This window comes from Jaculus jaculus, chromosome 1 (assembly GCF_020740685.1).
Source record: "Jaculus jaculus isolate mJacJac1 chromosome 1, mJacJac1.mat.Y.cur, whole genome shotgun sequence".
NCBI lineage: Eukaryota > Metazoa > Chordata > Mammalia > Rodentia > Dipodidae > Jaculus > Jaculus jaculus.
In genome coordinates, this window is record NC_059102.1 from 312,803,738 (window position 1) to 312,816,863 (window position 13,126).

At 42.2% G+C, this 13,126-nt stretch overlaps 1 pseudogene; it reads left to right on the forward strand.

The window, feature by feature from the left end:
- The first annotated feature begins 10,474 nt into the window (after nt 1-10,474).
- Nucleotides 10,475-11,347, forward strand: LOC101611216 (annotated as a pseudogene).
- Nucleotides 11,348-13,126: the final 1,779 nt, after the last annotated feature.

Here is a 13,126-nt window from a genome sequence, read left to right on the forward strand (position 1 = left end):
CACTCAATAAATCATAGCTATGTCTATTATTACCATAGTTATTATTAACATCATCAGCATTATTACTAGGAATGATTGAAATATCCTGCATTAGTTCCCCAAACGCTTATTGACCACATATCCTATGGGGTCAAAGATGACTAACAGAAAACCATCTAACATGAGTATACTTTATCAGCCATCAAGTTAGACACAGCAAATAACCACAGAAACCATATACCATACCAGGTGTGGGAAAAAATATGTACATAATTATAAGAGAAGAAGAAGAAGTTTGGTTTTGTCTCACCAGTTGGGATATACGCCACTCAATTCTGTCCCAGTTAGATCTTGGGGTTTCTGAGCAATTTCTTTTGAGATCATGATATATAGTAAGAGACATTCCTCACATTCTTTGGTTCCAGTTTCCCCCCATTGCTATCTCCTTTTTACTGCTCCAAAATAAAAGAAGCACAAATGTTTCCTGTGAATTCAGGTGAGTCTACATGCATGATTGGGGAGTGGGAGTAAAGGAGTTGGCAGAGTATTTTGAAAATACTGGCTCAGTCCCCTAAGCCAGCTTGCCATGCCTAGTTCAACAGACTCTGCCCTTACCAATTGTCTTGTATCTGTCATTTCATATTTCACATGCTTTTATAATCCTGGCCCAGACCCTAAAAGGTTTTCTCACAAACACCAATTCTCATAAATTCACAGATTCCAAAAATTAGTGCTACACCCTGAAGGTATTCAAATGGCTATTGAACCTAGAAGCCACTCTAGGCTCATCTCCATCCAGCTATCCCAGGCTCACGAGTGGTACTCTACCTCATGGATGGAGGAGTGGATATTCAGCCTTATGCATCCATTCATTCACATTCCTGCCCACTCTAGCCAGAGCTCCAAGAGAACAGGTGTATCTAGTTACTTCATGTGATTTCGGCATCAAACCAGGGCAGACTTGTACTTTAACATATTGGGGAACTCTTAGGGAAACATCACTTTAATTTTCTATTTTCTCTTCTGAGAGTTGGGGGGGGGGGGAATGGAAGATAGCCTACGGTTTTCATACTAGTGCACATGGCTGGGACTACTTGTGTTTTAACAGTTTATTCCAGGCAGAGAGGCATAGGGTTCTCAGAGAACTCTATTGACCAGAAATAAGGTATAGTTAGTCATAGGAGGTAGGAGACAATTCCTTAGAAAGTGGTGATTCCTTTGCCACATATCATAGGTTCCAGTGTTGCATTGTAAGGTGAAACAATGGCGCTTCTGTCTTCCCGCTCTACCATCATCAGTGTGTGGTTTCATCTGATGGTCTCAAGATGCAGCTATATCTCCAAATTTTTTGTCTGCTTCTAGACTGAAAAGAGAAAAGAGCAAAAGGGGAAAGGACTTATGAGTTGGCTTTGTCCTTTTAGAAGCTTTCCCGGAAACCTCATCTGGTAACTGCCACTTAACACTTCACTGACCAGAACCGGGTCACATGTGAATCTTGGCTTCTAAGGAAGACTAAAGATGAATCTTTTCCCAACAGGTTCACTACCATCCCAAATAAAATTGGTATGGTGTCTCCAGAGAGAAGAAAGAGGGATGTGAAGTGATTGTCAAAATAATAGCATTTGATGCAGACTAAGGTTATAACAGAACTCTATAAAAGAAAATATTGAGAATAAGTTCTAAGTTGAACCATTTTATTTTTCATTTAATAGCTTTCTACAGAAATTTAACTGCAAGTCAAAGTAGGTGAGTTTCCTCAGATATGGCTCCCATGGTCAAGAATAAAATGGCAACCATCAGGTACAAGTGAATTCCAAAGTGAAATGGAGAGATGTCTATGTAGGCTTTGTAAATGGAGAAGCCATTAGTAGTACATACGCACTTGCTGAGCACAGGCCTCGCTGACTTATGTAGGCTGGAGATGTTTCTCCCATTTCAAATAAGTTGAAAATGCCCACAAGAGAAACCTCTGTAGCACTTGATTGTGCATGAAGGCTAAGTGACTCTGAGATTGGCAATTGTCAATGCCCTGGCAAAGACTCAAGATAAATTGTGGATCTGACTATCCATAATTTATGTTGCAGCCAGACCTCAAAGTAGAATAAGGGAGTTTCCCCTGTTCAAACTGTGACAAGATTCCCTTAAAGGCCAGAGAGAAGAGCATAGGTCTTGGATCACACAGAAGCCTGACATTACAGGTTTGTTTTGAAAATGGATTTCAATAGCAAAGGCTAAAGGCATACAAAGCCACAGCTTTCCCTTGTCTCTGCAGGAGTTGACTCTATGAGTAGGATGACTTTGCCTTGTGCTTGCTTTGGGATTGGTCTGTTATACCTCCAAGTTAATCAGTAGTTCTGCCTTCCACTTCCAAATGGATGTTGGGTTTGAAGATACACTGTATGGTTGCTTGGTGACAAGAGAATGTACAGAGCTGGTTTACATCTGCTCTTTCCCAGGACTCTAATCTGTGAAGACTTGGAAAGTACTACCAAGACCGTTTCTGAGAGAAAATGTCAACGTAGTCAATAAGATGCCTCTGAAGTGCTGATAGGGACACTTCCAGGTAACTGGAAGGCTATTCATCTTTCAAACAAGTTTGAACAGAGGAGAGGATGGAAAGATGTGGGGCAGTAAAGGCAGTCCTTTGGATCTGACTATCCACAAACATATAAAGAGAACATCAGAGAAGGAGGTGTCCAATAACATGCCCGTCACGAATTTTCACACATCTTAGATGAGCCTTGTCAATACATCATACTTTTAGCAATCAAAAAGTATCAGGTGTTTTATTTCCCTACAACATAGTTCTGGGACTAATGGAGATTTTAATATGCCCATAAGGGAGGTCTCTGTATGTGAAAATCACCAGTATGCCAGGACAAAATGTTAGACAGGAAATAATTCTTTGGGATGAGATTCTGTCAGTATTACATTTGGTATTTCTCCCAGAGTATGAAAAAAAAGCAAAGAAGACAGAGCTTAATATAGTCCACATCCCACCGAGGTGAAAAATTCCTGAGATAGAGTATGCTGGACTAACTTAATGAAATATTGTCATCAAACATGATTTATACATATTGTCACTAAAAAAAAAAAAAATTGAGCTAAGTGTTGTGGTCTACAGAGTAAGACCTTGTATGAAAAATTAAAAAAAGAAAAGACAGACTCAGTAGACTAGTGGGTACCATTCACAATCCATCCTGTTTACACTGTGATAATTTATCATTAGTTACCTTTTGCATATAGTCATTTACGCAGTTTCTAACTCACCTGTCATGTGCAGGTTCATATTTCTCTTTGTTCATAGAGCGCTTTGATGAACTTGTTACATGCCTTGCTGAAATCCAGCTACCCAGGCCTAACTCATTTTCTCAATATAGTAATCTAATGATACCTTCAAAGTAATAAATGGAGCTAGTGTAGCATGACTTTTCCCTGTGAACCTGGTACCTCCTAAATCCCTAGTCATTACTGCAACAACTTAAAGATTCATTCAGACGGTATAGGGAACATCTTGTTATGACCAATGAGAACCTTCTCAAGATATATAAAATTCAGCTTTTTTTCTCTTTGTTTTAGAGATCAAAATAGTATTTCCCCAATTAAACATTTCTGATTTGTCAAGGCTCTATGAAGGTCACACATAAAAAGTTGTAATCCCATCTGGTTATCCTCTCATGTCCCCTCTCCCTTGCCTCCATCCCCCTGAAGGTCCTCTTCAGTGGGGCAGGGTTCACTGTGGAGTCATGGATGACCCAGTCCATTCCTGTGGAAAGGACCTGCCTCCCAGTATACCTTCCCAACCTGTGACTCCTACACTCTTTATACACCCTTTTATGCAATGTTCCCTGAGCCTTGGAGGTAGTGTTAGAAGTTGATTTCAGTACTGATCGCTTGTCAGTCTTTCATTTTCTGTTTTGATGAGTTCTGAGTCTCCTCAGTGTCTACCGCCACCTCCCTGGAGAAGGGTCTCTGGCTAGTAGTGAGAGCAGGACTCATATTTAATCTATCACCTCCTCTGTAATACTTCTTGGATCCTGGGTGATGAGATCCAGATGACTCATCTTGTCTTGTGCAGTTTGCTTTCTCTTGTCATTCTGATGTGTTTACTGAATGTCTATCAGGAATGAGAGTTCTTTTTACATTATCTTGCATATATAAAGGAGAGGCATGAACATAAAACTGCTACTTTTAACACTTTCAATGAACATTATAGAACTTATTGTCTATTTCATTTAAAAACTCAGGTTTCCCCAAGTTCTCCCTACCACCGTAACTTTCACCTATACTATCCTAACAATCGTCATCTGAGTCTCTGTTCTCATGTCACAGGGAAGCCCAGTGCCTTCTTCAAAAGCTTATGAGGATTCCAAGGACGTGTACTTAGTCCTTTTGTCACTTGTCACCACTGAGAACAACATTTTGAGCACTTCCAACTTGCTTATTTAGATCACTATATTACAACCTAGTTCCCACTCGCCATCCCTGGTTCACCTCACTCTTCTAAAGGCTTCACATACCACAATGAGTTCAGAAGAGCATGTGGTAGAGAAAGAACCAACATCCCTGTCCTTTATTGTGATATGAGGTCCTGAGTTGGGGCTAATAAAATCCTCTATGGCAGAAATTCATAGCCCCTAGTTCCACCATGCTGGCCATATCACGTTTTATATACTGTAGCACACCAACTGAGCAATGTGGAGGGAGATGAGGTGAGATTGAAATAGGGCCCAAAACAAGAGTGATGCAAGATACAACAGGAAGGTATCTGGCCACATGAATAAGTTTGAATAGTTCTTCCACAGATGAGTCCGTTTATAACACACACACACAACAGGAACTAGTGAGATGGTTCAGCGTGTAAAATACTTGCTAAGCAAGCATGAATATTTGAATTTGGATTTCCAGCATCCACATAAAAGCTGGACGTGGTTATATATGCCTATAATCCCAGCACTGGGTAAGTGGAAACAGAATTCCTGAGGCTTCAGGCTAGCTAATCTAGCTGAATTGGTGAGTTTTAGGTTCAGTGCAAGGCTGTCTCAAAAAAATTGAGGTGGGGCTAAAGAGATGGCTCAGCAGTTAAGGTGCTTACTTTGCAAGGCCTAATGATCTAGGTTCCATTCCCCAGAACCCATGTAAAGCGAGATGCACAAAGTAGCACATGCATTTGCAGTAGATTTTCAATGGCTATTGGCCTTGGTGCACCTATTCTCTCTTTCTCTGCCAGCAAATAAATTATATATATAAATTAAGGTGAAAAACAATTGAGGAAGACACCTAATGTTCACCTTTGACACACACACACGCACACACACACACACACAAACACACACACACGCACACACGCACATGTATATATACTCATGCACATGTGCCACACACATGTACATGCAAACAAGCCCATTTTTTAGCATTTGTTAATTGTTCTAGTTTATCTTGGTGGCTTCAATAGGACAAACATCTCTGCTTTTAATTTCTAAGACCAAGCTGAAAGTGTTTGGAGCTAAGTCTGACAATTAGGGTGAGTAATGTGCTTTTAGGTCAAAAACCAGATGTGACAATATTGCCATGATACTGATGTTTTCTTTAAGGGGAAAGTGCTGTTAAGGATATCCCCAAAGAGGAATTTGCAGAGATATTTGAGCACTTGCGGTGCAAAGACTGTGAAGCTTAGCACTTGCCAAGGGAAATGATGAGAGCATAGCCCTTGTTGGTTTGCCGTGAGACTAAAACTACACTCTGACTCTCTGGAGACTTACTTTTTTTTAACATCATTTCCATTTTATATGCTTCATCTGTAATAAGTGAACATTACCTGCTGGGAGAGAGTCAATGTGAGGGTTATTCTAGGTGAGTGGCATATGCTGGATGTGCTAGTGACATTTCTCCTTTCTCTACTTCAGTGGGCAAAGTCTAAGATTTTTGAAAATCTTTACTAGTTTCCAGTCTCCATGCAGGTTCCTTTATGACAAGTGAAAAAGTGACTATGTTGCTGTGGTGCATGGTGAGCCTCAATTTTCTGCCTCTAAGTTTCAATTTTCAATGTATACGGGAGTAGAAGAATTACTTCTGACCATCAAAGAACCTATATGACTTGGGTAAAATATAATTACATGAAATTCAAATAGACATAAATGTTTGATTCTATGTATGAAACAGACCTAACAGATTGAAAATTGTTCAGCACATTGTTTTCTTGATTTGTGGGAACTTGCAGATTACACTGGCCCAGGAACAGAATCCAGAGCAAAGCAAATCAAACAAATATTTACGGAGCCTAAATTTCCTTCTTTGCAGTATATTTTTCCCATCTCCTTTCTCTCTCTATCCTCTCATTTTTTTATCTCCAGTCCTGAGCATTTAATTCAGAGCCTTGCCCATACTGTGAAAGCATTCCACCATTTAGATTATAGTTTTATAAACACACACACACACGGCTGGAGAGATGGCTCCATGTGTAAAGTGTTTGCTGTGCAAGAATGAAGACCTCTTTTGGACCCACAGCACCTATGTAAAATGCCAGGTATGGTGACATGCGCCTGTAATTCCAATGCTGAGGAGACAAAGACAGAGAATGCATGGGGCTCCCTAGTTACACACTCACACACACAAACACACACATAGATATGAGCCACACATGCATCCACACACATACAAACACATATATATGTATGTACATCACATGAACATATGCATCAAAAAAAAACCCCACATAAACATATTCGTAAGTGAATGTATACATGAGACCGAAGGGGGACAGTGAAGACAGGAGATGTGCCCTATCTAGAAGTCCTGGCTTGAAACAATGGAATAATAATAAAGAGATATAGAAGCAGTTTCCCATGATAATGGCCTTTAGTAGAGAAAATTTGTCAGCAAATAAGTGTGCTTCTTTAAACTAATTTAAGTAATAATAATAGCAGCATTTATGGAACTACCAACCACCATACTAAATGCTATATTTATATTTTTAAATTTACTTCCATTTAGCATAAAAGTCAGTACTACTAGTTGCTTATCCAAGAATGAATTTTATTATAATTATTAATTATAGAAAGGTACCAATCTGTAGGTAAAAGACTTTAGATGGAAAAGAGTCTGCAAGCAGACTGGGTTTCTTGGCACATCCTCGGGTGCTGGAGAAAGGACCGGGCAAACCAGATAGAGACTGTTCTTAGATGCTGAAGGGAGGGAGAGAGGTTGTGAGGGCAAGGAGACAGCCCAGTCTTCAAAAGGAAATCATTTATAGGCGGATTGCTGGAGATTTTACAAAGGAGAAGCCCCGGCAGCAAGGGCAGCCATGTTTCTCCTGCAGGCAGAGTTATGGGGTCAGTGTCCACGCCATAAAGCTCTGAGGTTTGTGAAAGGCACTATATGGGTCTCAATAAACAACAATGATCAGGTTAACCTCTTGCTTCGGAGATGCCCCTGCCTCTCCATTTGCAGCAGGACCTGATTTTGAACATGGCTAACAGCCTCCCCCGCTGCTCGTGTCCCTTGCAAAGCACGCGCGCAGTGACAACATGACAGAGGAGACTCTCTGGATCTAACTCCCTTGATGAGTACGGATGTTCTGCCCAGGTGGGAAGGTGTTGTGCCTTACCGCCGTCGCCTTTCAGCCAAAGAGAAAGCACTCCTAGGTAGAGCTTTTATTTTGTTTAAAGTCCCTCTGATGGGCTCCTGCTCCCAGTAGTTATATAATAAAGTGGTAGCATAATATATGAGGGCAGCGGGGCGGGAGTTGAACATACCTGTGCTTGCAGCCGTAATGAGAGCTTGGAGGTAACAAGGGGGGTGATTTGGATAATAATTAATAACCTGAGTCCCAGGCACAACTGGAGCAGCATGCAAATTCTATGACCCTGCCGTGGCGCCTCTTGAAGAAGAAGGTGCTTTATTGCCTCTGTCAGGCGTCCCCTTCTCAGCTTCGATTCCTCGCAGCCTTGGTGGTTTGCATACTGTGGCTAAACATTAGGCGGTAATGAATGACAACCCAGCCACTCTGCGCACTGCAGCGAGAAGCTGCCATAATTGGCTCCCCCATCGCCATCCCCTCCCCCTTCACAAAGGACAGCAGAGCAGGCAAGAGAGCAGACACTGGCGCCTGATCCACAGCGCTCGGGGGTTTCAACCCAGCACACTGAAGAGCCCAGAGGTGGTTGTGCCAACCCTGCCTTCACACACCTTCCAGAGACACAGAGACGGTTGGCTCAGAGCTCAGGTTATATAGCTCTCCCTCTTGTCACTCTGGGAATTCTCTGACTCAAGACAGAACCTCGTGCTGGAGGTCTGCGAACCTACTTGTTGGGCCTCTTCCCTTTACTGTGTCTAGGTTTCCACTGTAGAACGAGAAGATCCACATGAGAGACTAGAGCAAAGGAAGTGGGGAAAAAAATGCTAATTTCCCCCTTCTAAGATATATCTAGGGTTTTATTGTTATTTTTAGTGTCAGACTGAGAGCCAGGATCTTTATTTTACACTGACATTAAAACTGAATATATCCTCCAAAATAGATAAGACAACCATCTGAGTTACAGACAGAAAAAAAAAAAAAATGTTGGTAATAATGATGAAACTGACACAAAGAAGTAGTTTAAGAATACCTTGGGACCAACCAACCAGCTGGTCCTCAGGTTCACCTGAGCAGGAAGACAGCCCACCACCATACGGTCATAAATACCTCTGCGAAGGGAGGGCAGGATTTCTGAACACTTGAGAACTTCCAGCCGTGGAACAGTTACATTGAGAACAACCCATCAGCAGCCTCGAGGATATGTGGCTATGGAGGAGCACGCTGAAGCAAAAGCATCAACCCCGGGAGTAACAGGCGAGACAAAGGAACACTATGAAAAGTGGTCAGAAGATGGGGCACTCAATCAGAATCCCAGCACCCAAGGAACAGAGCATAACTGCAAGAGTAACGCAGCTGCAGAGCATCCCTTACCACTGGAAGCTCAGCATGCCCCAACCCAGGACCATCCCTCTGAACACTCAAGGCGGCAAGCCCCACGCCAACAGCCAGGTGGGTGGGAGGTGATCTAACTCCAGTAATGGTGACTGACTGTGTGAGGCACTCTGCTTTGCCACTGGGCCCAAGACTCTCCTTGGCCAATTGGCAGGCAGCACTCTGAAGAGGGTCACAGCCTTAGGAAGAGCCCAGGCCTGGAAATTTTCTTTTACATTGAAGGCCAAGAAGACCCGAGGCTTCTGGGACTCCGTTTTCCCTTCTGAAGCTTAGGGGTAAGGCTGAAGCAGACAAATGACCCTATCACAGCAGCGTCCTGGCTCAGGAAGCCCTGCTATTGTCCAGAAGTGCAGGGACTGGCAGCGAGAGCCACCAAGTGGGAGCCAAATACAAGAAGCCACGTGGTCCAGGAAGCCTCTTTGACCTTGATGGCCTGGAACCCTCCCCGCCTTCTCTGCTGAGATACCTAGACAGGTAGAAGACCTTCTGAGGGGAATCACATCTCATCCCTCCAGAGGCCTGGCCCATAGAAATCACTGATACCCACTAAGGCAGCAAGTGGGAGCTCAAACGACACCAGGCAGACCAAATAGACAAAAATAACACCCTAGCCGGGCGTGGTGGCACACACCTTTAATCCCAACACTTGGGAGGCAGAGGTAGGGGGATCGCCATGAGTTCGAGGCCACCCTGAGACTACATGGTGACTTCAAGGTCAGCCTGGGCTAGAGTGAGAGCCTACCTCAAAAACAAAACAAAACAAAAAACAAACAAAAATAACACCCTGAAAGCTCTGAAATTTGAACTGGAACACATCACATAAAGTAGGCCAGAACCTGCAGGCCTAGCCTAAACCAGAGAACCTTCTCTTTTCAGATGGCAGTGACCTTGGGATGACTCAAAAGGCATCATGGTGCTGAGAAGAAGTGACAGAAAAGTGCTCAGCACTGAAATATCTCTATCACACCTTCCAAGGCCCAGAGCCCATTGCAGAAGAGGTGGCAGAAAGAATGTAAGAGCCAAAGGAAGAGTAGGACTCCTTACAACGTGCTGCTCTGCACACAAAATGGCCTGGATATCCATGACCTCACAGTGCCTGACACTACCTACCTACAGAAGACCTTCATAATAGGAGGAAAAGATGATGACATCAAAATAAAAGACTGATTGAGAGGGGAGTGGATATGATGGAGAGTGGAGTTTCAAAGGAGAAAGTGGGGGGAGGGAGGAAATTACTGTGGGATATTGTTTACAACCATGGGTGTTGTCAATAAAAAAGAAGAATTTAAAAATGGACTGTGAAGAAGCTCAAGGACCACTTTATTAGCTTGAGATAAAACCACAGGACAGGCTTCTGGAGTTGGGCTGGGATGTGCGGGAGGCCGTGGCTGAAACACAAGCAGCGCTGGGCGCTGCCAGGGACCTCTGCCTCAACCGCGGGAGTGGTCCTGATGTTGCGGTGGGCCCTGGATGCCTAAAGATTTGGAGGAATTTAAGAAGATTTTATTCAAATGCATGAGATAGAAGATGAATTCTTCCTCCTCCACCATGAATGAAGAACCTGACGCTCTGTCAGTAGTTAACCAGCCACGGGACTTAGTGGCAGATCCACTAAATAGAAGAGCGATCGTCCAAGACCAGGGATGTCTTCCTGACTTGATTTTGTTTATGGACCATCCCAAACCCCTGTTGTGCACTCAGCTTTGCTTGCTCTTAAATACTTGGCAGAATGTTGTGCAAACAGAGACAAGATAAAAGGAGAACCTGGTATGATGCTAAGCTTGCAAAACATTATACAAAAGACTACAACTCCAGGAGAAGCAAAAAAACTGGCCTCTGAAATGTATGATATTCTTCAATCTTCCACCATGGCAGATGGTGATAGTTTTAATGAAATGAATTCACTTCGAAGGAAAGCTCAGGTTTTTTTGTTTGTTTTGTTTTTTTTTTTTTTTTCTGGGAACTGCAAACAAGCGTGCCAAAACAGTGGTTTTGCACATAGATGGTCTTGATGACACGTCTCGAAGAAATCTATGTGAAGAGGCTTTGCTAAAAATTAAAGGTGTTATTAGCTTTCCTTTTCAAATGGCTGGGCAGAGATGCATGGTGTGAATTCGTTCAGATTTGAAAGCAGAGGCTTTGGCATCAGCTGTAGCATCAACCAAGGTTATGAAAGCTCAGCAAGTGGTGAAACGTGGACATGGGAAAGAGCTGCTGGTCCCATTCCAAGATACTCCTGTGGAAGTAGAAGAGAACACAGAGCTGCCCCATTACCTGCCCGAGGAGGGGAGTTCCTCACAGGGACAGGACGAGGCAGTGTCCCGTGTTGGCTCACGCCCAGAGGGAGCGAGCTGCCTGAGCACAGCCACCAACTTTTTATCCAGATCATCTTACTGGTGACTTCTTTTTTCAGTTTTGAGCTCAAGGACTATGTCAACCAACAAGTGGCCAGTTTTCCATTGTTGTGATGAACTGTCAAGTGCAATTTGCAATAAGTTATCATGAATGTTTTTAGATTACATGGCTACGTATGCTGCATTTTACATTTTATTGGGCATTTATCTCACTGAGTGGTAAACAGAGGCTACAGGTGGAGTTTGTTTATGAAGGTATTTTGGTAGTGTTTTCCTTTGCTTATTTGCTTCACAATTTTAAAAACATGGATCCACTGCTAAAACCAAATGTATGTACATCTTTTTATTTTATTTCACATAACACATGTGATTAGGAAAACTAATGTTCGACTCATGGCTCAGGACATTCCTGAAGAAAAGTTTTTCGTAGCTCAAGTGGTGCATGAATTACTGAATTCTTTGTCAGCTTTTCTTCATGAACAATACATGATACATGCTTTGGTACTTGTCACCAAAAGTTGAAAAGAAATATCTTGGGGGCTAGAAAGATAGTGTAGTGGTTAATCACTTGCCTGTAAAGCCAAAGGATCCAGGTTCAATTCTCCAGGGCCCCATAAAAGCTAGATGCATTAGATGATACATTCATCTAGAGTTCATTTGCAGCAACCAGAAGCCCCGGCATGCCCATTCTCTCCCTCCCTCTCTTTTCTCTCTCTCTCTCTCTTTCTCTTTCTCTTAAAATAAATAAATTAATAATTTTTTTTTTTTTACAAAAATAACTTGTAGGGCTGGAGAGATGACTCAGTGGTTAAGGTACTTGTTTGCAAAGCCTAAGGACCAAAGTTCAATTCACCAGGACCCATATAAGCCAGATGAATAAGGTAGAACATGCATCTGGAGTTCTGTGGCAGTAACTGGAGGTCTTAGTATAGCCATTCTCTATCTGCCACATCCTCTCTCTTTCTCTTTCCCTCCCTCTCTCCCATAAATAAATAAATAAAGTCGGGAGTGGTGGTGCATGCCTTCAATCCCAGCACTTGGGAGGCTAAGGTAGGAGGATTGTGACTTTAAGGCTAGCCTGAGACTAATTCCAGATCAGTCTGGGCTAGAGCAAGACCCTACCTCAAAAAAAAAAAAAAAGCTTATAAACTTAAACACATACAAATTAAAATTTCTTATTTCTATCTTATGATGTCTTCCTCCATGCCTCCATTATAACCTTGTTTTATGCTGCAATACAATACATGACTTACTTCTTGTACTTTGATTTCTTTCCTAAGGCAATAACCTACCTTTTTTGGCTTAAGTGTTTGCATTACAAACTAAATGATGTATTGTTTGTTTGTTTGTTTTCCCACAAATATATAGACCTGATGAAGAGCATAATACTAGTAAGCTAGAAACAAGCTTGGTAAAAAAATATTAACTCTTGGTCTTATGGGGTATTTAATCTTGAATATGAAGTAAAACTTTAGAAACCAACTAGTTGGTGTTTTGTGAGATAACAGTTGTCTTTGGAAAGAAGGTCCTGATCTTTTTAAAAAATACTTTATATTTATTTATTTGAGAGGTAAAGAGAGGGAGAGAGAGAAAGGACTACTGTGATGCAGATTAGCAACATAATAGTAGTTTAGTCAGAGCTGTTTCAAAGATTGTGCAGGCATGGTGTGATGAGCAGAGAAGAGGCTGTCATGAAGCTGGAGAAGAAGCCAAGGGTGAGATTATTCACCCTTTCTTGCAAAGACTGAGAGTAGATTGTCTGAAACCCACTCTCATCTTTAAACTGTCTAGTAACGCCTGAATTTCTTGAAAGTTGTAAATGTGA